Raw genomic sequence first — 26866 nt, 5'->3', positions numbered from 1 at the left:
TCGTAGATCAGGGGTGGCCAAACTGTGGCTCTCCAGTTGGCCATGGACTACAATTACCATGAGCCCCTGCCAGCACAGTGCTGGCATGACATCTAGAGTGCCACAGTTTGGCCACGGCTGCTATAGACAGTGGCATCATGTTGGTTCTTAAGGCAACTGGAGTGGCGGCCTAGTTCTGGAGGACTCAAGCAGTGCTGGCAGCTTGTTTCAGGGGAAGACTCCGTCCAGATTGACATCCTGTTGATTTTAATTGTTGGGTCAGGCATGGAGCCCCACCCTATGTCCTTTGCAACTGTCATGAGTTCCAAAATTCCCCTGCATGCAGTGACTTGATTCCGCTCATGCCTGTAGTGTGCCTGAAGAAGGGGGATCAATGCCCGTTACTGCATCATTTTGCTATTCTTAAACCCAAGGTCCTTAACATACGCCCCATGGGTACCATGCCACCTGCCAACAGCTACCTGGTGCCCACCAGGTGTTTTTAGAAAGTGGGCAGGGCCAGGTGGGGCTTAGCTGTGAGGATTTTTAAAGTGTTGCTTTGGCAGCAGCTGCCCCCACAGCACAAGAATCTTGGCGGAGGCAGCCATTTTGTATCTCACTCCACCCACCTCAGCAGCAGTTTTGTAGCAGCCATGTTGTGGCTCTGCTCGCCATGTTGTATCAGAATTCCAAAGGTGCACTCAGGTCCAAAAATTGTGCCAATTAGGGGAACCAAAACTTGTGGGTTTCCCCTATAGTACAGATATTGCCATCTCTCCAACCCTTGACTGTTTCAGGTCAGGAAAATGGGGAGGTCTGAAGTCCCTTCTTCAGGAACCAAATTGAGAAACTCACATGTGACTGTACCACTTGAGGGCATAGATTGGGGATCCCTGGACTCAACTTGTGAGCTTTGTAATGTTGAATTTGGCCCTCATGTCAGCATCTTCTAGAAACAGTCACCTACTCCTTGAGGGTGATTTTGCAGCTTGGAGGTGCAATTGGGCCTGTGTTTCCAGATGAAAGCTCAGGTCTCATTTGTGAGATGCCCCACCTTCAACCAACTTTGCCAGCTGCACCTTTTCTGGGAAAAGCGAGCTCTGCCTACGGTTATCTGTTCTCCTATCACACCCAAATTCGATTACAGCAGCACGCTGTGTTGGGGGTCGTTGGGAAACTTCCACTGACCCCAAACACAGCAGTGAGGCTGCTGGCTTCAGCACATTACCGGGAATGTACCTTGCCAGTTCTGGACTGGAGCGTGTGCGTCTGCACAGACTCCGTGGCTTTTCATTTCCTGAGGGTTCAACTAAATGAGACCTGTGAAAAAAAACTGGGCTGGGGTTCATGTGACCTAACTTGTGTCACATGTAAGATCAGGGAATTAATGTTCCAAGCAATGGTCTCCAACCCCCAGTCCAGGGACCGGGACCGGTCCGTGGATCAGTCGGTACCGGGCCACGGCTCCTCCTCGTCCTCCTCCCTGGCTGCTGCCTCAGGGGCTGCCCTGCCACTCTGCCACTGGCTCACCTTTGGTGCTCTCCAGCAGTTGCCATGGCTGGGGCTCCCCCTCGGCATGGCACTGCGCAGCTGCTGCTGGCAGCGTCCCCCAGTGGGTGGCGGGAAGTCAGGGGCGCCAGCGGGAAAGCAAGCGGAGCAGGGGCTCAGGCGGCGGTGATGTCCCTTGGCAAAAGACTACCCCCCCCCCTCCGGGCCTCAGTAAAATTGTCAAGCATTGACCAGTCCCCAGTGATAAAAAGGTTGGGGACCACTGGTCTAAAGCAAGGGGGGCTGCAGCTCCAGATAGAGCTTGTGAGCATGGCAACAGGGTAGGAGGGGTCTCAGCCTTCCCCCCTCCACCATTTTCCCAAGCCAAGACAGCTGCATGGCAGCTTTTTGCTCTGCTGTTGGGCCCCATGTGTACTAAGCACAGTACATGGAGCCCCAAAGCAGACCAAATAGCTCTCTGTGGCTGTTCACTGGGGGGGTGGGGGCTGGCCTCCTTTCCTTGCACTGCCCTCACAAGTCAAGTCTGGCCCCACAGCCCTTGGGAATGGTATTTTTGCTGATATGACATATGAAATGATTCTGGTGGGTGGATGTCTAATAAATGATGGGGACCCCAGACCCAACCTGTGTACTCCATAATTTGTGCAGCTGAATCCAGGTAAGATGTGCAGGTACCTGCTGCCTCCTTTCTGATGGCCTCATCAATAGAGGGTGAAAACAGTAATGCTGAACCTAGTTTGGGGCACAATGGAATTATTCCCATCTCTGACCGATGACAGTTGATCGGGACGGGGGGGAAGTCCTCAACCTGAGGTGGATTCAAGGCAAGAGAAGAAGAGGAGAACAACTGCAGGTTTTTTATCCTGCTTTTTACTATCCAAAGGAGTTTCGAAGTGGCCTTCTCTTCCTCTCCCAACAACAGAAACCCCTGTAGGTAGGTGGGGCTGAGCTTTGACAGCACTGCTTTGTAAGAGCAGCTCTAACAGAACTGTGACTAACCCAAGGTCACTCAGCTGGCTGCATGTGAAGGAGTGGGGAATCAAACCCAGCCGCCATTTGTAGCCACTACTCCAAGCTGTCTTTCGTGTGTGATCCGCCTTATTTTTTACCTGGGTTCTGCCAACCAGAGCTACTTATTAAGATATCAGCTATGTGGGAAAAGACTGGTATATCATGGGGACAGACCCCACAGAAAACATTCTCTCTTAATTTTACTGATTTTTTAAAAGGAATGTGTGTCTGTGTGTCTGTGTACCACATGCAGCTTTGGGAATCTTTTTGCTGAAAGGTGGCATAGATCAGTTACATCAAGTGCTGCAAATACAGGGTTGAAAGAGCTGACAGGCTGCGTGACTGTTTGTTTAAATATTAATACCCTGCTTTTCTCTTCAGTGTGGACCTAAAGTAATTGCAGCATCATTCTCCCTCCATTTTATCCTCCCAGCAACAGCTCTGAAGAAGGCTCGGCTGCGACTAAAAGGTCCAAGATAACCCAGGAAGTTTTCATCAAATTGTGTTGTGATCTGACCCCAGCTCTCCTGTATCCTAGTCTGACACTAGTACTGCTATGGGCTTGCGTAGCTCAGTGAAGCTATGAGCTATGACGTGCAGGGCCACCCAAGACGGACAGGTCAAAGCTGAGAGCTCTGACAAAAGGCAATCCACTGGAGAAGGAAATGGCAAGCCACTCCAGTATCTTTGCCAGGAAAATTCTATGGACAGGTTCAAAAGGCAAAACGATATGACGCTGGAAGATGAGCCCCTCAGGTTGAAAGGTGTCCAATATGCTACTGGGGATGAAGTGTCCAATATGCTACTGGGGATCATGCAAAGATGGGTATGATAAAGGACCAAAATGGTAGGGACCTAACAGAAGCGGAAGAGATTAAACAAAGGTGGCAAAATTATATAGAAGAACTATACAAGAGCGAGCTTAACATCCCTGATAACCACAAGGGGGTAGTCACTGACCTGGCGCCAGACATCCTGGAATGTGAAGTCAAATGGGCCTTAGGAAGTCTGAGCAACAATAAAGCTAGTGGAGGTGACAGCATTCCGTTGAACTATTCAAAATCTTAAAAGACGGTGCAGTAAAAGTGCTACATTCAATATGCCAGCAAATTTGGAAAACTCAACAGTGGCCACAGGATTGGAAAAGGTCAGTTTACATTCCAATCCCAAAGAAGGGCAATGCCAAAGAATGTTCAAACTACTGCACCATTGCACTCATTTCTCATGCTAGCAAAGTTATGCTCAAAATCCTACAAGCTAGGCTCCAGCAATATGTGGACTGAGAACTTCAAGAAGTACAGGCAGGATTTCGAGGAGGCAGAGGAACTAGAGATCAAATTGCCAACATACGCTGGATCATGGAGAAAGCTAGGGAGTTCCAGAAGAACATTTACTTCTGCTTCATTGACTATGCTAAAGCCTTTGATTGTGTGGAGCACAACAAATTGTGGCAAGTTCCTAAAGAGATGGGAATACCAGAGCATCTTATCTGTCTCTTGAGAAACCTATAAGCAGGTCAAGAAGCAACAGTGAGAACCGGGAATGGAATCACTGATTCAGATTCAGAGTACCTTTATTGGCATAAAATTACAAAGCATAAAATGAAAATTTCCAGATGTAAAATCTATTGTAAAATATTTATTTAAAATTGCCAGTAAAAATTTTGCTACTTTTATAATAGTTGCTGAGACCGTCACATTTAGTATCATTTTAATCCAATGTTTCTCATTAACACAACTGAATTTCAATTTCTTCAGATAATTAGCTAATGGGCGATGAAATACTTCAAACGTAGGACACACCAGAAGTATATGGTACAACGTGTCAGGGACACTACATCCAAGTAAACTGTATCTCTCCTGAGGAGGGATCTTCAAAAATCTACCTCGGGTGACATTTGAGGGAAAGATGTTTAAGCGAGCTACTAGCAATGCTCTTCTTAACTGGTGTGTCTCCAAAATTTGGAGATACATGGGCATGGATTTGTATGTTAAGGGAATATCCCAGAAGTGGGGAGAACATACACTGTTGTTAGAGGAGCCCAGAATTTGGGTAGGAATCACTGATTGGTTCAGAATTGAGAAAGGAGTTTGGCAAGGCTGTATACTGTCTTCTTGCCTATTTACCTTGTATGCGGAGCACATCATGAGAAAGGCGGGGTTAGATGAGTCACAAATTGGGATCAAGATTGCAGGGAGAAATATCAACAACGTCAGATATGCAGATGATACCACTCTAATGGCAAAATGTGAAGAGGAACTAAAGAGCCTTTTGATGCGGGTGAAGGAGGAGAGTGCAAAGGTTGGCTTGAAACTCACCATCAAGAAACTGAAGATTATGGCATCCGGCCCTCTAATTCCAGGCAAATAGATGGGGAAGAAATGGAGGTAGTGACAGATTTTATAGATCACTGCAGCAAAGAAATTAAAAGACGCTTACTCCTGGGGAGGAAAGCTATGGCAAATCTAGACAGCATCCTAAAAAGCAGAGACATCACCCTGCCAACGAAAGTGCTTCTAGTCAAGGCTATGTATGGTCTTTCCAGTTGCAATGTATGGCTGTGAAAGTTGGGCCATAAGGAAGGCCGAGCATCAAAGAATTGAGGCTTTTGAACTCTGGTGCTGGAGAAGACTCTTGCGAGTCCCTTGGACTGCAAGACGAACAAACCGGTCAGTCCTAGAGGAGATCAGCCCTGACTGCTCCTTAGAAGGCCAGATCCTGAAGATGAAACTGAAATACTTTGGCCACCTCATGAGAAGGAAGGACTCCCTGGAGAAGAGCCTAATGCTGGGAGCGATCGAGGGCAAAAGAAGAAGGGGACGACAGAGAATGAGGTGGCTGGATGGAGTCACTGAAGCAGTAGGTGCAAACTTAAATGGACTCCGGGGAATGGTAGAGGACAGGAAGACCTGGAGGATCATTGTCCATGGGGTCGCGATGGGTCAGACACTTCGCACCCAACAACAAAAAGAGGCTTTGGAATAAGCTCATCACTGTTCAGTTATCATGGGTTTTTTTGTGTGTGCTTGCATGTATATAATTTTATGGCTATATGTGCCTTCTGTGTAGAAGACATGATATACTATGTTTTGTTCTTTTAAGTGAGAGGGAGTATGTGTTTGAGCACAGTTTTTTTGTGATATGTCCTTCCTCTGTGTCACCTCTGTGCTTGGGGCAGAGGTGTCAGTTTTACGTGTTGCTCTCTATGAAAGAGGAGTCCTCTGCATGGCCTCTGCATGCGTGACTCGGTCTGTAGTCTGTGACTTGGCTCACTTTCATAAGTTCTCTGTTCCGCACATGTTTTGCATTCCCCCCTCTGTGGAATTGCACATTATCCCTGAGATTAGCTACAGCATTGACCCAGATGGGATGCAAGGGAAGCAGAATTAGAATATCTGATGTTTGTTTTTAAACTAATTAGTAGCCCATGCTACTGCTTTGAAGCTAGAACACGGGTTGTTGGCTTGCACTTGCTTCTCATGACTCGTTAACAATTTAGATTGTTCCCCTGAAGCAGCAGTTTCCTTTGTAAGATGGAGACACTGGCCCATTAGGGCATGTGGGATGGAGCCCCACACGAACTCAGGCTAAAGTGGCCTTGTTTTTGTTTCACAGCATGCAAACCAGGACTTTTCTTCCCCTTTAAACCAGGCAGGCCTATTCCTGTCTGTATACTGAGCAAAGAACTCAACTTCTGATTCCCTCCAAGTCCTTGTTTGACCCATGGATCCACAAGACTATTGATCAGGTTGGCCAATGCTTTTTCTTTCCCGAGGAAGAGGGAGGAGCAGAAAAAGCAATCAGGGACTCTTTGACCATTTATGCCCTGGGAACTTCACTGCCCCAGCTCCCATGCAGGAGCACAAATTGGGGGCGGATGGGGAGCACCAAGCCAAATACTCCCCTTTGTGGGTGCAGGAAGAGGTGGAGCAACCTGCCACCACTAAAACTCCAGCCTGCAGCCCACAATGAAACCTCCAGTGCATAAACGGTCTTTGAGATTAAAAGCAGTTATGGCTTTCATTAAGTCTGTGGGTTCAGCAAGACACACAGGCAGTTTCTTCAGACCCAACAGCTCTTTATTCAATACCAACATTATAACTCCAAACAGCAAACACAGGATCTCATGGAATTTGTATACATTTGACCTGGCCCGCCAAGGAACCTGATTGGCCCTTAATGGAGCCATCTGACTAGTCTATAACAGAGGCCTAATACAAGTCACTTATTGATCACATTAGAATCTTTATTTGCATTCTGCAGCACTCAAGCAGACTGACTGCATACATCACACCCCTCCCCCCTCACCTATGCACATACCAGGTTACAAAGTCCTCCAGGTACTCAGGAGGAGTCCTTGTGCACCCCGAGTGCCCGAGTTTGGGAGGAGGAACAAGACTCAGAAGCGTTGGCAGCAGAGATGGTGGAGCTGAGGCTCAGCCGGCCCCAGCATAGAGGCAGCGTAGTCAGCAGGGGATGCTGCCGGGACTGAATCCCGAGAGGGCATGTGGTTGCCGTAGTCTGTGGGGACAAGCCAGTATAACTGGTGGGCAACGTTGTGCCATCTGTGGTGACTGGGGTCCATGTGGCGTCGCATCGTGTTGCTGTCTGGCAGCTGTACCACAAAGGAGACGGGTCTGGTGCTTCGGAGGGCAAGAGCCAGAATCCATCACGACCCGCTGGCTTAGCTCTGTATACAGATGGAGTCTCCTGTGGTGAATGAGTGGGGTTTGCTGGAGTCTTCCAGCCGAGAATACGTCAGGTCGGGGTTGATGCGGTCAAGAGTGGTAGTGAGGAGTCAGCCCATGAGGAGCTCTGTGGGGTCTTCCCTGTGACTGATGCCGGTGTGATGTGCTGGTGAGGCAGGAACTCATTTAATTGCTGGTGCCAGTCTCCATGCACTATCCGCCTGAGCAAGGTCTTTTTTACCTCGCCATTCACTCAGCCTGGCCATTCATGGAGGATGGAATGGAGCCGAGGTGACGTGCCAGATGAGTTGGCCCGAGGTGAATGCCTGTAACTCCTCAGAGACAAACTGTGCCCCGTTGTCAGATACGAGGGTATCCGGTAGTTTGTGCATTGTGGAGATCTTTTACAGAGCCCTGATCATGACCCTCAATGTCATGGAGGATACCAGAACCACTTTGAGCCACTTTGAGGAGTCCATGATAAGCAGGTCCAAATGCAGCCAGGACCAGGACATCCTGGTCGACTCCCGATGCTGAATGGGAGCTTGCAGCATGTCTGGGCAGCTCTCCTGACGGGTACTGTACTGTTGACCTAGGCCTTGATGCCCAGCCACCAAACGCAGCTTGTAGCGAGCACCTTCATATGGACAATTCCCAAGTGCCCCTTGTGAAGTGCTGAGTGGACCCAGGATGGGAGGTTGGATGGCACCACACTGTGGTTACCCCAAAGGAGGCTGCCCTTATAAGCTGACAGGTCATGCTGCTGGGCAGCCAAGGGAGCAAGATTGGGGCCATGCTGGTCTTTTGCTCACCCCCACACACACTCAGTTGAGCACTTGAGTCATTGGTTGATGCTGCAGCAATGTTGGTGGCATGGAGAGGCTGCTCCAGCAGGTCCTCAATTAGGAGGATGTGCAATGCTGAAGACAGGTCAGCAGTGACAGCTGAAAGCAGAAGGTAGCTGAGGGCATCTGCATGCCCTCAGCTCGCCTGGTATGGACAATGCAGAAGAACATAATGGTACGCATTTAAGAAGATCAACCACCGGAGCATATGTGGCAACAGTATCTGCGGCATCTGTTTGTCCAGGGTAGAGAGGCCCAACAGCGGTTTGTGGTCAGTGGACATGGTGGTCAGGAACCCAAAAGTTGAGCTGCAAAACAATATTTAAAAATCATTACAAATATTTATTAAACAAAATGCACCAATAATCAATTAAAAACAAAGTACAAAGAACACGTATCTAACTGCACATGACAGAACAGACCGAAGGCGTGTCGCCCCACAGGGGTCTTCCTCAGCAGTCAATATATTGTGGGAGATGCTCCATTGTATAAGACCAAAATCTAAAAGGCTCGCTGGGTGGCAAAGGAAAATCTGTTCAGTGTAGCTCCCACTAGTGTTTCTAAAGTATCAGGTTTGGAGCCCACCTCTTAAATATTATTATCTGAGGTCGCCACTCTCAGCTTTTGCTTAACTCTACCTCAGGAGTGCATTTCCATGTGTGTCAGATAATACATATTTTAGAAGGTGGGCTCCAAACCAGATACCTTAGAAACACTAGTGGGAGATACACTGAACAGATTTTTTTGTGGGTCGAAACACGATTGGTCTATTCTGTCATGTGCAGTCAGATATATGTTATTTTTACTTTGTTTTTAATTATTTTTTAATATTGTTTTGCAGCTCAACTTTTGGGTTCCTGACTTCTGTTCAGGTTGGGTTTCAGTTCCCTTTTTGGTTTTTCAGTGTATATGGTGAACATGCAACCGTAGAGAAAGTCATTAAAAATTTTTACATCCGCAACAATGGCCAATGCTTCTGTCAATCTGCATGTAATCCCTCTTGGCAGATGACAGAGTCCGAGAGTAAAATGTCTCCCAGCCAGTGGCTCAAGATGGCGCTGATGCCGTGAGGTGAGGCATCACAAGCAGTGGGAGGTGCTTGGTGAAGTGCGTCAGGACACTGGAAGAAGACCACAGGCATCTGACCCCATCGAAAGCCTTCTGATGTTGCCAGGCAGAGGTCCATGGAGAGTTTTTATCCAGCAGCCGGTGCAGTGGTTCAGCAATGAATCATAGAATCATAGAGATGGAAGGGCAATACAGGCCATCTAGTCCAACCTCCTGCTTAAAGTAGGATCAGCCTAAAGCATCCAGAAGTCTCTGTCTAGCCACTGCTTGAAGACTGCCAGTGAGGGGGGGGGGGGCTCGCCACCTCCATAAGCAATCGATTTCGCAGTTTAGCTACTCTAACTGAAATTGTTTCCTGATATCTAGCTGATATCATTCTACACATAGTTTAAACCCATTACTGCAGGTCCTATCCTCTGCTGCCAACAGGAAGCTTTCCCTGCCGTCCTCTAAGGGACAAACTTTCAAATACTTAAAGAGAGCCATTATGTCCTCTCTTCTCCAATCTGAACATTACCAAGTCCCTCAGCCTTTCTTCACAGGGCTTAGTCCTCAGACCCCAGATCATTCTCATTACTCTCCTCTGTATGCTCTCAATTTTCTCCACATCCTTTTTTGAAGTGAGGCCTCCAGAACTGCCCACAGTACTCCAGGTGGGGTCTGAGCAATGTGATATACAATCTTGTGATTTTGATGTGATGTTTGTTGATACAGCCCAGACTGCATTTGCCTTCCTTACCACCACATCACACTGTCTGCTCATATTTAGCTTACAGTCCACAAGTACCCCAATGGTGGCTTTGTTGAACAGAAGTTTAACAAGCCCAGAAAAGCCTGCAGTTCTACCTTGGAATTTGGCTATGGTGCTTCCTGGATGGCCTGAATCTTGGATGGAGTTGGGTGAATTCCTTTGGCAAAGCACTGAGCACAGCCACATCGCCAACTCATCTTTGGAGCCCCCACAGATCAACACATCACCAAAATAGGGAACTACTCCAAGAAGACCAGGTAGGTAACGTTAACCCCCAATTGTAGCTGCTTGAAGTGGAAAGCCGCTCATATTTTGTGTGTCAGCTGTAGCGTTAACTGGCAGGTGCTGATCCGCTTGGCAAAAATCTTGCTGCCAAAGAGTGATGCAAGCAGAGGACTAACAACGGGCATCAGATAAGCATGCTGCTGAAGCACCTGGATGATGGTGCTCTTATAGTCTGCGCAGATGCGGATACTGCCATTGGCGTTGAGGGGCATGACGACTGGTGTTGCCCATTTGGCATAGGACAGCCACTCCAGGACACCCTGGGCAATCAATGGGTCTAATTCAGGATCCATTTTGGGTCACCCTCTGTGCCTCTACCCTCCACCCAGGTGCAAACACAGGGTTGAAGGCCAAGGAGACAGGCAGGCCCACGTAACAGCCAAGCATGCATCAAAGACTGTTGAAAACGTGGCATAGAAATCATTGAGAGGGGAAGACTAGAGATGGCTGACCCCATAGATGGCAATGTCCAGTGGGGCAAACCATTCAAGATCAAGCAGGCTGGAGCGGTGTCCTTCCACAATGACTAGTGACAGTTCCATGAGAGTCATGAATTGGACTCAGAAGGAGTCAACACCAACAACAGAAATCTGCTTCCCTTGAAAATCACACACCAAGGGGCTTCAGCCATGAGACCCCAGACAGACCAAGTTTGAAGAGGGTGGCCCTGCAGATGATGGAGTTGGAGGACCCCTAATCCCCGTCCATAAGGCAGAGTGTCCCTTCAATACTGATGGTGACACAGATCTTCCTGCGTGAAGGTTGCGTTGTGGCATGGATGGCACTGGCTGAGGAGCAGGGAGCATGGCAGGCCTTTGGGTGCAGTGCTGCCCTATTCGGTGGTTTTCTTGTTCTTGTTACTCCCCCTTGGCAGGGAAGGCGGGTGTTGGTTGGCCCCGGGACTGGTTCCGTAATCTGTACATTTGGGTGATATGCCCCTGTTGTCCTGGAAACAGCATATCTTCCAAGGATGGGCCCCACCACAGCTGGCACCGAGGCTTGAGGGGCCATTGATTCTGTGTACGGCAGTTGGGCATGCGGAGCTTTTTGACCTCCTCATCTGATTCATCATTTTTGCTCTGGATGTCCTCACTATGGACAGGCATGAGTTTAGCCTTAGTGGGAGTGCCCCCCCCCCCAGATAGGCACACCTCTTTCATATTTTCAGCGTCTGTAAGAGGCATCGCTGCATGTGCTCATCACAAAGGCTGCAGACAAGGCAATCGCGGAGCAGGCTTTTGAGATTGTTGACGTTGCAGTGGCGGGACCCCAGACAGAGGGCCACAGCAAAAGCTTTGACCCATTCACCTTCCTCCTCATCCCTCCGCTAAAAGGGGTGTCTCCTTACAATCTCAGCTGGCTGGATACAAAGTGCTGCAGGACTGCACTGATGATGGGGTCCTAGGCAGTTTCCTGGAGCTTGGCAAGAGCCAGATCTCGGGTGAGCTCGAAGGTTGCACAGCCACAGACACTCAGCAGAGTGCTGTGCTTCTTGTCAGGCTCCATGATGCTGTTGGCCTTGAAGAAACACTCAAGGTAGAAGAAGAAGAGTTGGTTCTTCTATGCCGCTTTTCTCTCTCCAAAGGAGTCTCAAAGCAGCTGACAGTCACCTTCCCCTTCCTCTTCCCACGACAGACACCCTGTGAGGGAGGTGAGGTTGAGAGAGCCCTGAGATTACTGCTCCATTAGAACAGCTTTGTCAGTGCTGTGGCGAGCCCAAGGCCACTCAGGAGTTTAAGCAGGGCAGTCATATGGGGGAGTGCAGAATCGAACCCAGCATGCCAGATTAGACGTCTGCACTCCTAACCACTACACTCAATGTAGGAGTCCGAACTGGCGGAATCACCTGCCTCAAACTCCTCAAATTTTGCCATCATAGTCGTGGCGGCAGTTACTGATGGCCCAACCAGGCAGGAAGCCCCTGAATGATAAGGTGCCACTGTGATTTTGGTAAAGACCGGGCCTTGTCTCTCTGAGCTGGCGCCTCAGCCAATCAGGTCATTTCCCTCAGAAGGAGGAGGGCAATCGCTCCCTGTGGCCATAAGGCACCAAGTGAAGTCAGTAGGGCTCTGGGGAGGCGCCGCAGCCCATGAAAGATCCCCCTCGGATGGCGGGATAGTGGCAGTCCCTGTGTCCGAAGGGCACCACAGAGACTCTCCTCGAAAGGCAGGTAGAGTTGGGTGCTTGGTCGGCCAGTCCATCCTGGGCAAGCAGGGCACTGGGTGCAGGGCAGGTTCTCTGCTGGAGGGCAGAACCAGTTGCTTGCCAGGGCACACTGCCTAGCACAGCAATCCCATCCTTATCGCCAATGTTAAGTCTGTGGGCTTGGCAAGACACAGACAATCCAATTTCAAATCCAATCTTTATTCCATACTAACACCAACTAGAACACCAAACAGCAAACATGGGCATTCTTGGAACTCATAAACATTTGAGCTGCCCCGTCCAGGAACCTGCTTGGCCCTTAGCGGAACGGTATGATTGGTCTCTACCAGATCCTAATACAAGTCACCCATTGGTCACATTAGAATCCCTCATTTGCATACTGCAGCTCTTCAGCAGATAGTCTGCATACACAACAGCTCTCAAAATGGCAATGAATGAGTGGCCCTGCAAAGCTTCCAACCCCCCCCCCAACCCCCAGCCTATGTCATAAAATGAAGCCAGGGCCTTGTTCTGATACGCGTCTATTTCCCTCAGGATATTTAGCCTTGCTCTTTCAGATGCAGAAGGCAGCCATTTTCTGCCAGTAAGATGGAAAAGGTTCATTTCACAGGTATGTGCCTCACAGACCGATTATGCACGGGCCAGAACGCCCAGGATGGTGGCAACAGGGCTTTGGGGAAAATCCCCAATTATGCCTGACATTGCTGCCATCCCAGGCACCGCTGAGCCCTGGCCCAACCCAGGCCCTCGGAAGACCCATGTTAAGGAAACGCAGAAATGTCCACATTCCTAGGTTTGCTGCAGGCACCGGCAAGGGCTAGGTCGGGCTAGCCCAGTGCACAACCGGGCCCAAAGGCCCAGCTCCTCGCCCCTGACAGCTCCAAGACTGCAGAGCTGACAGGGGCATCCCCCCACCCCCACCATGGTGGGAGACCATCATGCTGCTCCCCACCATCATGCAGTGGGGGCCCCATGCCCCCACTCCCCCCCACCACTGCCGAGTGCCCCTGGCACTTCCGGCCACATGTTGCGTATGCGGGGCCATTGCGTCGGGGTAGCCCCTTCCCCGTGCACATGCAGGAACGGCAGGGCTATTTGCCCCACTGCAATGGAACAGTGGCAGCCCAGTGTCATAGTGAAATTTTTCTGCAGTACCAACTTGTCTCTTAGTATGTCCGGGGAAAAACAATATTGTCTTTTTGGCTCTTTTGTCTCTTTGGCTCTGGGAAATGATTGCCTCAATATTGTCTCTTTGGCTCTGGGAAATTATTGCCACTGTGGGATGGTAAGGGAATTCCTGCCAGGCCAGGCTGGATTCTGGAGATTTTTGGTGGGGATCATTTGGGCATGAAATTGGGGTCACCGTGGATAGGCAGGTAGGTGGGAGTTCCTGCATTGTGCAGGGGGTTGGACTAGATGACCCTGGAGGCCCCTTCCAACTCTATGATTCTATAATTCTAGGAATTGTGGCAGGATCTCTTTCTTGCTTTAGGAATCCCCCCATTATTGCAAGCACAGTAGCAAATGGAGTAATAGCCTTATGTTGGTAATTGTACAGATTAATTAAGTTGTGTTTTGTTTTTAGTTTTTTTCAGTTTCACTGCAAGGGAGGAAGATGAGGCCAAAACCAGATTTGGCTTGGTCAACTGTTGACCCCTGTGTCCTCAATTCCAATGAATACCAGCTGCCATTGGGAAGGGGTCAGGTGCCTGTCTACCCCAACCCCCAGAACTAACAGTAGTTTCAGAAGGTGACTTAAATTGTTGAAGTGGCATAGGAGGAAAAAGTTAAGCCCCCCATGACCCTTCCTGATCTTCAAAGTTGTTGCTAAACATCTTAAGAAAGAGAAAAAGAAATGTTAATTACCAACTCTTCATGTCACAGCTAGTGAACACTCTGTGTTTCATGTTTGTAAAACAGGTAATATTACCTAAAATGTTTTCTATAGGCTTAAATCTTTGATTATATAATGCAGTATATATGACTTTTTTGTGGCTAGGCTCATTTCCTTGGATTCACTGATTATCCTTGATATAACTCTCAACATCAGTGTTCCTCCTCTTTAAAATGAGTATACGTCATCTATTTATTTATTTATTTATTCAATTTATTCGTAACTGCTTTTGGCCAAGTCTGGCTCACAGAAACTTACAATTCAAAAAAGGTTACAATACACAACTTATCCATTGGTCCTTCTTATGATATTTAGGAAACTGGCCGAGGGGTGGAGTGTGTCCGGGGTGTCCAAGTTGGAATGCAGGCCAATCAGGTTGCAGCCAGCTTGGACCAGCCCCTACAGCTCCTGCCCTCATGGCCAGCCACTCGCCCCTCTGCCTGCAGACATGGCTGGCTCCGGGAGGACAGTGGGGACACAGCAGCCAGCCATGGTGCGGAGGAAGCGCTGCCTGCACCCCCCCCCCCGAGACAACTACTCAGCCCCAACCTGTAGTCAGCGGCAGTGCCCAACATGCTGCAGCCACTAGGGCTCCCAGCCAACAGTGGAGGTGGAGCACGGCACCCGGCTGATGCCCACAATGAGGACTAACCAGCCCTGGTGGCCACGGAGTGGCAGGCGACGGCACCCACTCTACGGACCCCAGTAGCTGCCGGTGGAGGTGGAGCACAGCGGCTGGCTGCTGTGGTGAGGAGCTGCACCATACACTGCTGCCCCTGACCACAACGACCCAGTCCCGACCCCAGCATCCACACAGCAGGAGGCTGGGTCACGGAGGGTCACGGCCACTGCTGCATGCCACACATTCCAGGCACCGCAGGCTCACGCACTCTGACCTCCCGCCACCGCCAACATTGACCGCCACCTACAGGGTAGGGCCAAAGCACCCCACACCCCCTCCATCCCACAGTCCTGTGAGGTGGCCAACAGCGTGGCAGGCCTGTCTGTGCCTCCGGTGCCCTTCCCCCCCCCCTTTATACTTCTAGTGTCCGCTGCATTTAAACTGCAGCGGGCTTCACGGCTAGTCCTTGCCACAGTTCCTCTAAATATTTCTGAAAGGCCATCGGGCGGCACTGTCTGGCCTGCGCTTCGGCTCAAGTGGGCGAATCCGGACGTCCAGATTGGGCCGGCCCCTGGAGCGCCCGCCTCCAGGAGCCACACGTGAGCTGCTCGCTCAGCCTCACTGCCAGAAACGTCCTGGCCGGCGAGGAGGGCGCTTCCATGGCTCCTGCCTTCCCCAATGCTCGACCCAGCTGCCACCAGCCAGCACGACCCAAGAGGCGGCTTCCGCAATGGCTGGCCCAGTGGGGGGGGGGGGGCTTTCCATCATCCCTTGGCCCGCGAAGGCCTCTTGCCAGGTCTACACGCTGTGAGGGGCGTGAAGCACAAGGGAGGGAATTCACCAGTTACAGCTGGATGCAGGTTCTGCCCTTGATGCAAGCCGCAGATCTTAAGCAGCACCCCAATCACTCCCCCCCCCCCAGTGTGGCGTAACTGCATCCAGGGGGAGTGAGGGGGGGAGCCAACCGTGCTAACTGCGCACTCCCTGCTCTCCTCTGTGGGGGTTCGACCAAAGGAGGGTGGGAGACACACACACACGTTGACGCTCGACGCGATTTGCAGAGGCTGCCTCGACAGAGGCAGGGTCACACGCTGGCCTTGTGGGTGGCTGGCTACGCTTGTGCTCACTCTCCTCTTGCACGGCGCCCGAGGAAGCACCCTCCCTCCCTCCATCCCCCAAGTGCCCTGCTCGCCAAGGGACTCCATGGCCGCCCTCCTGCCCTGGCCAGCCGGAAGGGTGGTGTGTGCTGAGGAAGCATGTCTCCTTGCCTGGGCCCCACGGAGCCCAAGGCCCAGCAGGGCCATGAGCTCCACTCACTGTAGCAGTGCTGCCTAGCTGGGAGGGGAAGAAGAGTGGGGCTGCAATCCCTGCGCTGCCTCGTCTGGAGCAGGAGAGCCTGGCGGCGGCAGCAACTGAGGAAGCAGGGGGGAGGTTTTCCGTCACCCCTTGATCCAGCGGCGAATAGGGGGGGAGGGGGCTTTTCCTAACCTTTCCAAAGACCATTTTTAAAATTGGCATTGATACTAGTAAATAAATAAAGTCTGCATTGTGTTAGGATGACCCATTATGACCCAATATCATGTGCTGATGAGACTGCACAGTAGTAAGGAACTTGTATGCACAAGCAGTAGTTATACACCTTGAGGAAGTGAGTGTTCCCTGTGAGTTCCACCTTCTGACTCACCAGTTTCTGCCCCTGAGCGGCTATTTTATGCGCAGCTGTGGCTGGTGGACCCTGGAGAGCTACTTTTTAAAAAAGCAGATCACTAAAGCCTGAAATCTGCTCATGCCTGCGAAGCATTAAACATGTGCAATGTGCTGCTGGATCAGGCCACATAGTTCATATTGATAGACCTATCCTCCGTGGGAAATTGGCTAATCAATATATCTAATTCTCAACAGCGACCAAGTCTGTAGATTCTTAATTGGGAGATTGGAGTCACGGACAGATGTGCCACGAGCAGATCAGCCAGATAATTTTCAGCCAGGTTTGCAGAAAGATCTGAAATCTTTAGAAAACAACAACACCCAAAACCTGGGGCAGTTAAAAAACTCAAAAATGATAAATGAGGCACATGCAGTTTTAAGAGCCAGATGTCTAAATTGTAATTGCTAAGTTACCACAATAGCACTGTCAGCCTTCCAGGTTTGGTTTCTGTCAGGAAAAGGCAGGTGGGCCCCTTTCAAGGCAACTTTGGCTTTTGAGGGAAGACTTATCATGGCCAGGCTCAGCAGCAATCTCTGGGTGACTTGACACCACACAAGCTCCATCAGCAAGGTTACCTGGTTTTCACTGCTCACTACTGTTCAACAGCAGCCATTTCATGAAAACCAGTGCAGTGTATTGGGTAATACAGTGCAGTGTATTTGAATCTCCAACCTATCATGGAAACTGCTGGACCAGTCATGTACTCTCAGCCCAACCTACTTTACAGGGTGGTTGTGAAGATAAAATGAAGGAAAGGAGAATGTTGTAAGCTGCTTTGAGGCCTGACCGTGAAAGAAGGCAGAATATAAATGAAGTAAATTAAATATTATGGGGAACATTTAAAAGACACGTTGGTTGGTACATGGAAAGAAGAAGAATCAGGGAAAGGAGAAGAAGCCCAAGGTCGCCCAGCTGGCTGCATGTGGGGGAATGCAGAATCGAACCCAGCATGCCAGATTAGAAGTCCGCACTCCTAACCACGACACCAAACTGGAAAGATAAGGACTTGGCATTGCCAGAAGAAAGGAGACAAAATAGTGTGGGGAAGCGAATACAGGGAGAAAGGAGTTGCCCCCTGGAAGTCCCTGCAGACTCCCCGCTGTGCTCAGCCTTACAACCAGCACTGTGCAACTAAGCCAAAATTTTGTTTATAGTTTAGGGGAGAGGCTCAGTGATAGAAACTCCACTTGAGATTCAGAATGTCCCAGGTTCAATCAATCAAGAGGAAATAGTGAAGGGTGGGGAAATGAGATACCCTCCAAGCCCACTTGTCCATCTAAGCCATCTAAAGCCATCTAAGGTTGTGGCCGTGACGACATCATGTGGAAGAGAGTTCCATGAGCTCATTATCTATGTGGCTGATCTGAAAGTCACCATTCTCCTTAAGAGGGAGTGCAACAAGAGACGGCTGAATGAGAGGTTATCAATGATTTAATTGAACTAAAGGTAAAGGTAAAGGTATCCCCTGTGCAAGCACGGGTCATGTCTGACCCTTGGGGTAACGCCCTCTAGCGTTTTCATGGTAGACTCAATATGGGGTGGTTTGCCATTCCCTTCCCCAGTCATCACTGTTTAATCGTATTAACCTGGTTTTAAACAGGACAGACCCTCTCTTAGCCTCTGCAGGTGTCAATTACTCAACTTAACTAAGTAACTTGTGTTATTAACAACTACAGCAGTTGAGAATTGCAGTGTGCGTAGAATCATAGAGTTGGAAGGGGCCTCCAGGGCTATCTAGTTCAACCCCCTGCACAATGCAGGAAATTCAAATCTACCTGCACACCCACAGTGACCCAAATTCCATGCTCCCCCCCCTCCCCCCATAAAAGCAGAATCCCTGGCCAATCTGGCCTGGAAGAAATTATTCTGCATATTTCTGCAACTTGAAGAATAATACCAAAATACCTATTCTTCAAAATAAAAAAAAAATTGGGGGGGGGGGGGGGCTGCCACTCAACAGCAGAGCATCAGCATCTCCAAAGTATCAAGTACTAGATGATTCATTCAGTTTTGATTTATGTTTTAAATATTTATTTCTGCTAGATGAGGCTTCTGATTCATGCATCAGAGCAAGTGGGTCCCAGGCCATAAAAGCTTGTTCCCCAGTGAAACTGTTAGTCCTTCAGATACAGGAAGTGGGAGGTTACCTGTGATTTTAGTGCTTCCTTCGGCCACAGCCAAGCAGATCCTGGGCTTCACTCATGACCTGCAGCCTAGAGGCTTGCTCGGATGCTTCCTGATGCAAGCCGGCCGGGGAAGAGCAGAGCCTTCTTGGTGCCTCATGGATGCTGCCCACTTCCTACTGGGCTCGGGTACCTGCTTGCCGTTCATGTGCCTGAGTAGTTGGATGTGTTGGAGTCTCTGCAAACCTCAAGCCACATCCTTGTTTCTCCTTGGTAAGAGTGTTATTATCCTTTCCTGGATAACACTGCTTCCCGCTGTTGACCAAGGACTGAGCTGTAGGAGACGAACAACTGTGAGGGAAGGCGTCGCTGGCTTGCTGTCAGTCACAGGATCTGGAGAAGGAAAGCGAAATCAAAACTACAGAACCCAGGAGCCCTTGGTTACCAGATCCAGCTTGGGAAACTACTGGAAATGTAGGTGCAGAGCCTGGGGAGGACAGGGATCTCAATGGGGTACAAGATCATCAAGTCCACTTTCTAGAACATCCATTTTTACCAGAGAAATGAATCCCTGTAGTCTGCAGATGAGCTGTAGTTCTTAGGGATCCCCAGGCCCCACCTGGAAATGGGCATCTCTAAGGAGAGAGAGAGACACACACACAGATCTGAATCCCCACTCTGTCATGGAAGCTCGTGAGTGGACCTTGGGCCAGTTAGTATCTTAGCCTAATCTACCTCACAGTGTTGTTGTTAGGATCAAGATGTAAGCTGTACTCCATCGGGGAGAAAAATAAAATGTAACTGAACTAAGCTAGTGGCTTTAATCAAAGATCATAGAATCATAGAATGAAAGAGTTGGAAGGGGCCATACAGGCCATCTAGTCCAACCCCCTGCTCTATGCAGGATCAGCCCAAAGGATCCTAAAGCATCCAAGAAAAGTGTGTATCCAACCTTGGCTTGAAGACTGCCAGTGAGGGGGAGCTCACCACCTCCTTAGGCAGCCTATTCCACTGCTGAACTACTCTGACTGTGAAAAACTTTTTCCTGATATCTAGCCTATATCGTTGTACTTGAAGTTTAAAGCCATTACTGCGTGTCCTCTCCTCTGCAGCCAGCAGAAACAGCATCCTGCCCTCCTCCAAGTGACAACCTTTCAAATACTTAAAGAGGGCTATCATGTCCCCTCTCAACCTCCTTTTCTCCAGGCTGAACATTCCTAAGTCCCTCAACCTATCTTCATAGGGCTTGGTCCCTTGGCCCCAGATTATCCTTGTCGCTCGGCATTATTGTTATTGTTATTGTTATTATTAAATTTATATCCTGCCTCCCCCCGGAGGCTCAAGGCGGGTTTCCCCAGGCATGCAAGAAAGAGCCACGAGCTCTGGCTCTCCATACCATGTGAGCTTTTTCCCCCCTAATGATACTTCAAGAAAGATAAGACGACAATAGAATACATTGAGATCGCTTTGAACTTATTAACGCTACTTTATGGAGGACCCATTAGTACCACTGATGAAAGATACTGAATTGAAAACGGAAAAACTGTCTAGACCCCAGTTTGGCTGAGTCCTGGTGAAAATTATAATAAAGAGATACCAGAGACTCTTATATTTCTAATATCAGCACCAAAACCTTGCCTGGTCTGAGCCTGGAGTCAGCGCGGGTGGGAGAGCACAGGTCGAATAAGTGCTCTCCACTGGAGATAAAAACACGCACTCCTGCAGTCTGGACCAGTTGAAGTTTCTGGAGCAGCTTCAAGGGTAGCCTTGTATAGAGCTAGCTGGAGTAGTCCAATCTGGAGGTGACCACTGCATGGATCACGGTGGCCAGGTCAGGGTGCAGGTCGCCGTGCCTGGGGAAGGTGGTAAAATGCCTGGCAGGCAACACTGCTGATGGAGCCAACCGGGGTCACCCCCAGACTCCTGACAGTTGCTGAAGTTGTTAGCTGGGCCCTACTGTTGTGCCAAATGATACACTCCTTGGAACTCCAGGTAATCCCCACCTTTATACACACGCACACTTTTGTAAAGAGATTACAGAGCAACTCCCCATCCTATCCCAGGGGCAGCTGGGAAACATCAGGTGACGCCTGCAGATTCTGCAGCTGCTGACTGGAGCCAAGGGAATGGGATCCAGATGTAGCAGCATCTGGGGAGGACTGCCACATGGGGGATGGGGTTGGAAGGGCGGCTAATCCCTCTCGTCTTTGAAACTGACACTGACTGTTGTTGTTGCTCTAAAATCCCCCTTCCCTTCCTTCCACCTCCCCAGTCAACCTAGGTGGAACCAAACCCATCCTCTACCTATTTCACCCCACCAAAATACTGCTGCCTTTTTCTGATGGGGAAGGGGAGAGAGGATGGGGGTGGGGAGAGACAGGGAAAATAAGTATCTCATTCCCCATGAAAGGCTGGCCAAGAGTGCAAATAAAGGGGGCATGGGATCAGACTAGGATGGATTCTTTTTGCACTGAGATCCCCTCTCCTTCCATATTTGGGTCCTTCAGGGGAATAGTGTGGCCTAATGGGCAGAATAGGGGATGAGACCAGAGGTGCAATGGGCTGGAAGTAGAGGGGGCCATCCTAGCTTCTCTAGTCAGACAGGTAGCATGTTGGAAAGAAGGAGCAGACTATGGGTCTTCAAGAACAAAATCAGCTAGAGCAGAAAAGCAAGGAACTCTGTCTCCTGGGTTATCCATGGGAAGAAAATGAGTGTGTTGTGTTGTGTTGTGTGCATCCTCAAGGGTAGAGGCAAGGACCTTAGGATCTTGTGTTCTGAGGCTTAGAACAGGGTGAGGCCCAGTGGATGCCTGGTTTCTCTGGAAGGGGAGTGGTGCCTAGTGGCTAAGCAAACAATTCTAAGAGAGAGTTAATCCTGACCCTTAGGCTATTTGCATAAGTCAACTTTTTCCCACAATGCCCAGCGCCCATGACCTCGCTCCCCTCCCAGGTGGGAGTTGTGGGTGCTGCTGTGCGGAGCTTGCAGGCATTCAGAGTGTGCAAGGGAACCAGCCCCTGCTCCGAGGAGGTATGTGTAGCTTAGCACCGGGCAGGCTCTGACCTGCCACCGCCCAGCCATGACGCCAAGTGGGGAGGCAGGAACCGGTGGCGGCTTTTTGTGGAGGATGCCCACAGTTCTGGCCTGCAATTCTTCCTCCTCTCTGATGGGTCTTGTCAGGGACGGATCTGGCTCTCCACCGAGAGCAACACCTGGGCTGTGCAAACTCTGTCTCCAGTGTTGACAAAACAAACAAAAGCCTTTCTGCTGCATGAAAGGAACCCCACCGCACCACACAGGCAGCTCTGGTTCCTGGCTCACAAAGGCCAGTGTGGCCTGAAGGTCAGAGGCTTGGACTAGGACCTGCAAGCCACAGGATCAAATTCCTATTCAGCCCTGAATCGCGCAGGGAAAGTTTGGCCTCTCAGTCTGACCTACCTCACAGGGTTGTTGTACGGCTCAAAATACAGACTTCAAGAAATAAAGTTTTCCGCATTATACTATCCTGAGCTTCTATTTGGGGAGAACACTATTAACACATAATAATATGATTCCGTTTGCTTTCATGAGTCAACAATAGGTGTGTCTGCTTCCTAGGATCGATAGCTTCCAGGCACATTGACTGGATGACAGGAAAGCATATGGGAGTGACGCGAACTGGGTTTATGGAGCCATTAAATAGTATTCCACAGGAAGGCAGGGGGAGGTATTAAAAAAACCACTGCCCTATTCAGAGCCCCCCCTTGTATGGTTTCATGAGGGCTAGAAACTTGCTTTCGTTTGTACAATTAAAACCAAGTTTCTGAGGATGCCAGATTCTGTGTCAAGGACTCAATCTGGTGCTTCAGCATATAATTATAGTGTCAGTGAATGAGACTTCGTTTGCCTTAAGCCTTCCACTCTCTTCCTCTGCTTGAGCCCAGAAGACCTTTCTTCTTCTTCTATAATCAGAAGCACTGACTGCAGTGTTGCTCTTCAGGACCCCTCCACCAGAGAATCCTGTAGCCTAGCCACAATCCACAGGAACTCCACAATTGCAGTAACACCTGCCCCCTTTCCAAATCCTTATTCGTGCTGTAAAGGAGGGATCTGGCTTCTCCATCTGCTTTAGCAACACTTGAATGCCTTGCTGCGTCAATCAAGTTGCTTTGAATTTACCCTGAAGTCAAAGCAGATGCCTCAGTGTTATTGCTGCCCCAAGGAACAGAGAGGGGAGAATGCAGGGGGGGGGGGAGGCACAGTAATTCAGAACTGAAGTCTGCCTTGTGACAAAAGGCTCTATATTGAGATCCCAGAACTCAAGAATCTCTGGCTAAAATAGCTGACCTTTTCCAGGGAACCTAGGAGAATCCAGGTATTTTCCCCCTTTGTTCTAATCTCAGCTAGGACACCATTACTAGGAGCAAATCCCACCAAATACAATAGGAGTTATTTATGAATAATGCACAATTAAGACTGCATTGTAGGTGAGGAATAATCTGCCCCCTCTCATAATGTAACAGTGCAGTCCTAGGTTTATGCTGTCAAAAGTGAATTCCATTGCATTCAGTGAGACTTAATTCCTAGTAAATGTCTTTAGGGTTGCAGTTTAAGCCACTAGATCCAAAGGTTTTGGCACTTCAGTGCTTACATTGTATGACAAATTCTCAAAAGTCCCATTTATGGAGCGTGGAGGACATAATCCTTCCAACCTTGTTGAGTATCCAAGAAACATTACATTTGTGACTGGCCGTGCACTGTGTGTGACTTTTGTATTGGCCATGAAATGGGGCAATATATTTACTGTGCACACCAAAAGTACAATGCCTTTACTAAAAAAAAAAAGAAAAAGAAAAAGGAGATGGAGGGAAAATTGGACCAACTGACTTGGGTTGAGACGAAATTCATCATCTCTGTCTATGATGCAGCACCTGAAGGCTCAAGCTGTCTTGACACAGCACCAATTTTAAGAAGTGTCAAAAATAACCACAATGTAATACTGTTTAGGAGTCAAATCCTGGATGGGTTGTGGCTGTTATTTTGTGGTTTGCAGTTGAACCTTGAATTCCTTAAAGTCTTTAAAATGTGCCATTGCTGACTATGCCTGGAAGTTCCTGCCAAGAGATGGGCTCTGTAGGGCACCAGCTGAGCTGTTAGGCAGTTACATCCCCACTGCTGGCAGGAAGCCCACTGGGAGACTTTCACTTAACCAGGCCAACTTCACAGGACTGTAGCAAAGATAAAATGGGGGTGGGAGAAACGTGTGCAATCCCTTTGAGCTATTGCTCCTACCTTCGAGACCCCCAAGCAGTATCCACACCCAAAACACCACTTTTCCCAGAACAGACATGGCTGGGTATTGAACAGAGACTGCCGATCCTATTAAACCAGTTTTCAGCTACTCTACTCTCCTAGCAGTCTGGGTGGTTCCTGCGTTGTCAGAACGGCAATTCTGTTTCCTACGCTTTGAAGCCCTCAATGACTCTTAGTCATTATCGATTATTGGAGCCAATGCATGATGAGATTCAACAAAAGGGGTGAGATCTACCAGGGTCTGGAGGGGGTAACCCTTGCCCCAACTTTTCTGCCATTGGTATGCCCTGCCGTCAAAGGAACCCAGGCATCCTGCTTTTCATCACCGGCCAGTAATCCAAACCAGGCGGGACGAAAGGAGTGAACAAGCCAGGGATATTTCCGCCTTTCCGTTCATCTCTTGCCAGCTGGTTTCCATCTAGCCCTCCTTGTAGGCAAATATCTGTCCATGTGAGTGTATAAGGTGGTATTTCCCTTGACCATGGCCCTGTCCCCCTGCACACACACCCTTACCTGGCTGCAGGAGATCCCAAATAGCAAGGAGCCTGGACACCCGAATTCTAGGATCGGGAAGGGGCATCGAGGGTCGGGGTGAGGGCAGGACGCTTTGAGACTAGATTCTCCATTGCCCAGGTCTGAGCTCTGGGGGCTGGGGTGGGGTGGGAAGGGCCTGCCAGCAGTGGGGTAGGGGTATGCTTTGAGGCGGGACTCCGGGGGTCTTTCCGAGGGAAGCCGGGCTCAGCCACGAGGGCCGCCTCTTCTAGCCGGAGGTCTCCTACCTGACGGATGCCCTCTCCGTGGCCGGGGGTGCTGGCGCTCTTGGCCCCTGGCATGGCGGGGCGGCGGTGGCGTCCTTCGTGCTGCAGCCAGAGCGGCGCCCGTTTAGCTTTGCCCCCGCCAAGTGGGACCCGCTCGCGGCGGGGCTCCCATTCCCCGCCGGGCTGTTCAGGCGAGCGCCAAGGCGGCTGATCGCAGAGGGGGAGAAGGGGGCGGGGCGGCTCCGACAGGAGGGGAAGACCCAGGTGGAGCGGGACCGGAGGAACTGGTTTGGAGGCGCACGAGCCCAAGAAGAGGCGAGCGGGACGCGCCGGGAAGCCGGCGGAGGGACGCTGCGCGGGAGACCGTCGAGGCTGCGCTCGCTCGCTCGTACGCCTGCCTGTCCCCTCTCTCGGTCTCTCTTGGGGCGCCCCTGCCTGGCGGCCCCATCGCGCCCTACCTGAGCCTCGTCGGCCGGCCGCGTCCCCAGCGCGCACGCCTCGCCGCCGCCGCTCTGGGAAAGGGCCCGCCAAGGACGCGCGCAGACCCACCTCTGCCGCCGCCGCCGCCGCCGCCACACGAAGGGCGGGAAGGAGGGAAGGAGGGAGGGAGAGGGAGGCGGGGGAGGGGAGCGAAGGGGAGGCTCGCTGCGGACTAGCCGCCTGCCACGTGCCGAGCGGGGGAAGCGCGTCTCCCCTGAGGAAGCGCCCTGCGCCGAGTGGCCCGTTTCCTCGAGGGACCCGGCGTGGCCATGAACGGCAGGCCCTCCGTCGTGTCTCCACGGCGCGCCTCGACTCAGCCCGCCCGGGGGAAGCAGGGAAAAGACCTGCCGAGGAACGGCGCCCCTCGCCGAACATCACGTGTGAATGCAGTTGGCAGCGAGGGAACGGAGAAGAGAGTTGAAGGGTTTTTTAAAAAAAATATTATTAAGTGCTGCCTAGTCGGGAGCCGCTTTCCCAAGAGATGCCCCCGAATCTGTCTCCGTATTCTCTTTTGCGCACAATGTGCGTTTTGATGTGAAGTTGGGCCTCTTGCTTTCAGTCAAACCATCCCCGCCAGCATGGAAACGCTCAAGGGTTCGTGGCAGGCTCCAGGCGGAAAGAGCGTCCCGCACAGGAAAAATAGAAATCAGCTCGTGAAGCTGCCTCATGTCAAATCATCTCTCAGATCCCATGTGGACTGTCCATCCATTAAATATGTCACATATACAGACACCTCACAAATAGTCCCCATTTTCACCAATATGTCATCCTGGCTTTGTCAGCCATAATTTATGGAAAGGCCTTTGTTGTGAAAACACAGGCAGCTGGCAATTTTTCAGACATTCACAGAAAATAGAGATTGGCTTATAATTAAATCATAATTACATCATAATCATTTAGCAATTATGTAGCATTTGGGCCCCAAAGTGCCAAAAGCATCACACGGTGCATTTATTTTAGCCATCACAACAATCCTATTGGGTAGACCAGTTTTATTGCCTAGTATTAAAAGACTGATGAAGAGGGGACTGAATGACAAAACAGTGGCACCTTTAAAGCTATCTAGTGATTTGATCGAGGAATGAAATCGACTCATTTTCTAGCCCAAAAGGAGCTTGAACACACTAAAGCACAGCATGAACAGCTTTGTTTCAAATGTTGCAGAATCATATATTTTGCCTTACTGTACAAGGGTAGACCCTTGAAAAAAGTGTGTGTGGAATCAATCAAATAGTGAATGACAAGTGGGAGACCCAAAGGATGTCTGAGAATTATCTCCCCCTGCATGCACACACTATTTCATTCCTCCCATCCCTGAAGGCCTCCATAACCTTTTCCCTTTTCTTGCTTCTCCTTCCCGCCCATCAGCCTGCCTACTTTTATCTGCTCCCCCTGCTTTTTCTTCCTTTCCTTCCCCTGGGAAGGGTCTGGCCAAGGAGTGGTTCCTTGCCTACTGAGCTGAGCCAAGTTACATAGTGGGGTACCTGCAAGGATTTGAAGAACATCTTATTCTCCTCTCCTCCATTTATCTTCACAATAACAGGTAGATTAGGCTAAGCTCATGTGACTGGCCCAGAATTTCCATAGAAGAATGAAGACCTGAACCTCTGTTTCCCAGATCATAATCTGAAAGTAACCACTACAACACACTGGCTTTTAGGAGTGGGGAGGTACTACCAGTAGCAAGCA

The 26866-nt window shown here is 50.1% G+C and overlaps 1 protein-coding gene across 2 annotated transcripts in view; it reads right to left on the bottom strand.

Moving 5' to 3' along the window:
• NTF4 (neurotrophin 4) overlaps positions 1 to 25265 on the bottom strand; it is a 28333-nt gene extending 3068 nt beyond the window's left edge. The window contains exons 1-2 of one of the 2 annotated variants that reach the window (XM_077314912.1): positions 25156 to 25265; positions 18674 to 19042 (exon numbers count right to left, since the gene is read on the bottom strand). The gene's annotated coding sequence lies outside the window, so the exon portion shown is untranslated. Of the gene's footprint in view, positions 1 to 18673; positions 19043 to 24718; positions 25108 to 25155 lie in introns of those variants that run through there. The other variant, XM_077314911.1, reaches the window with a different exon arrangement.
• Positions 25266 to 26866: the final 1601 nt, after the last annotated feature.

Source organism: Paroedura picta, chromosome 16 (genome assembly GCF_049243985.1).
Source record: "Paroedura picta isolate Pp20150507F chromosome 16, Ppicta_v3.0, whole genome shotgun sequence".
Classification (NCBI taxonomy): Eukaryota; Metazoa; Chordata; class Lepidosauria; order Squamata; family Gekkonidae; genus Paroedura; species Paroedura picta.
This window is presented reverse-complemented; position numbering and strand designations above follow the sequence as displayed.